Here is a 2,500-nt window from a genome sequence, read left to right as displayed (position 1 = left end):
AAATAGAAATAGAAAATAGAAATAGAGAGATAGAAAAAGAGAAAGAGAAAAAGAGAGAAAGATAGAAAGAGAGAGAAAGAAGGAGAAAAGAAAAAATGAAAAATAGAGAAAAAGAGAAAAAAGAGAAAAAGAGAGAAAAAAAAAAGAGAAAAAGATAAACAGAGAAAGAGAAGGCAGAGGGAGAGAGACTAGGAGAGATAGAGTGAAAGAGAGAATAAGAGAAAAATAGAAAAAGAGAAAGAGAAGGGAGAGAGACAAGGATAGATAGATAGATAGAGAGAGAGAGAGAGAGAATGCCAACTTATGACCCATGTAACACTATGGTATCTAATTCAAGATATAAAAGCTAGGATCACACAAAGATAATGAAAAAAACAAAACTTACTGCCTTAATGAAATGAAACAATATTTACTATAAAAAATAAGAAGTGGGGATGCAACTGCATTGCTTGATGTAGTACTAGAATCTGAAGCCACTTTAACGGCACTCCAGATCAGGCCAATCGTTCTTCTACTTTTTATTGCTCTATTTCCATTACTTGAAATGAGAATTTCTACAACAAACCTTTTCACAAGTATAGTGGAGAAAGAAAAGAAAGAAGAAAAAGAAAGAAAGAAGAAGAGGAAGAAAGAAAAATAAAACACATAACTACAAATCTACATGTTTTAAGGAAGTTTTCTATTGGGTAATAGAAGTAATTTTGAGATATCATGAGCTCTGTGGTATGACGGTAAATGTTACTTCTTGTTGCCAGCCATTTGGTACCTAATGGGAAAGAGGTGGAGCCTTCCCTGACATCCAGATGGAATGGAGTATAAATTGAAGATTTATTTTATATATCAATAATCATGTTTTATCTTGTTTATTTTACATCTATACTTACACATGTTATCTTAAAAACATATTATGACATAAAATAAATAGAGAGTCAAACTAATAGTTATTCGTAACTCACACCTTGCAAAAGTAATGTAGTTGTACTATTTAAGTTTAGAATGAAGATCAAACAAAGACTAGGCTAATGTAAGACTTGGTCACAGCTAAGACTATAACGAAATAAGACACACTATACTAAGGTAAGGGAAGGGAAGGTAAGGGAAGGTAAGGTTAGTATAGAATAAGGTGCAGTTGGGCAGGTTAGGTTAGGTTAGGCTAGGTTAGGTGAGGTTAGGTTAGATAAAGTAGGGCAAGGGAAGATAAGGATAGGTTAGGCTAAGCTTGGGAAGGGATAGGTTAGATAAGGTAAACTAAAGGAAGAGTTAGGATACAGACAAAACTAAGATTGTTCTAGACAAGGTTATATTTTGTATTAGTTCATGAATAAGACTGTCTGACAAGCTCAATTTGCTTTTGACTTCATGAAAAAAAAGTTAAATCTTTAAAGGAGGGATCACACAATAGAAACAAAATGAGCCAATGGGTATATAAAAAACATATATAGAAAATAATCTGAAGAAACTCAAAGACTAACACAATCAGTTAACTAAGATACAACTGCAGTGCCTTCTGCTATAGCCAAATTTCTGCACATATAGCACTCAAACAAAAGAAAAAAAAAAGAGTATAATCTACATTCAGACAAGAAATAGCTTGTAGGCTAATAAGGTACATTTTCGCAAGACAATGCTTGAAAACTTCAATAACAAATAATAATTGAAAAAAAGGTACCTGACGAAGCTATTTAGCTTCATCTTTGGCTTAATCGAGGGAGAGAAAAAAGGATCTGTCTTTTGGTGTGAATTGACCAAAGTCATTATACTGAAAGATGGAGGAAAGACCATTAAAATTTAGATAATTGGGATGTCTCTGAAGTCACAGAGTATCCTCGAATGTAAACAACACCTGAGAGATTTTTTTTTAAATGCAATAAAAAGAAAAAAAGAAAACGTAATCCACACGCAAGCATTACTTTTAATCTTCAACTCGATGCACTTTCGAAATTATCTATTTTACAAAAGCAATTATTATACACATCTACATCTAACCAACTCCAATTCATATCAGAGGCCACCATGTATCCTTCACAAAATGAGACAAGAAACACCAGAAGAGGCAAAAATAAGGCCTAGAAGCAATAATAATATGAATAATAAGCGAAAATGTAATAACCTGTTTCGCCTGATGACCTTTCTTGGCTCCGCGTTGTGGGTGACTAACACCTGTATCTTGTATGTTCTTGGTTTTAACTTATTTTCTCTGATGTTAGGTGTTGGTTTGTGTTTGTTAGGCTTTGTTGTAGTTATTTTTTATTTGTATCTTATATGGTTTTTATTTATATGATGATACGAGTGTGATTTCTTTTTCTGAAAGTGTGATAGTTGTTTCTATTGTGTATATTACAGTTTTCATTAGTGAAAATATAAATATGTTAATTGGTAATTTGATCGTTTATGACGAATGTACTTTTTTCTCTTTTTTACTTATTCAAATATTTGTCAGAGATGAAAAGCCTAGGGAGTATTAGTATAAGTAGTTCCTCCATTTTTGCAATTCATGACT

General features: G+C 32.3%; 1 protein-coding gene across 1 annotated transcript in view; it reads right to left on the bottom strand.

Annotated features, from left to right (window-relative positions):
• Nucleotides 1-2,236, bottom strand: part of LOC122245726 (torsin-1B) — a 5,339-nt gene extending 3,103 nt beyond the window's left edge. The window contains exon 1 of the mRNA XM_043003661.2: nt 2,111-2,236. The gene's annotated coding sequence lies outside the window, so the exon portion shown is untranslated. The remainder of the gene's footprint in view (nt 1-2,110) is intronic.
• Between the last annotated feature and the right edge of the window lie 264 nt (nt 2,237-2,500).

Source organism: Penaeus japonicus, unplaced genomic scaffold (genome assembly GCF_977035675.1).
Source record: "Penaeus japonicus unplaced genomic scaffold, GWHDUDI00000001_assembly GWHDUDI00000037, whole genome shotgun sequence".
In the NCBI taxonomy this organism is placed as follows: Eukaryota; Metazoa; Arthropoda; class Malacostraca; order Decapoda; family Penaeidae; genus Penaeus; species Penaeus japonicus.
This window is presented reverse-complemented; position numbering and strand designations above follow the sequence as displayed.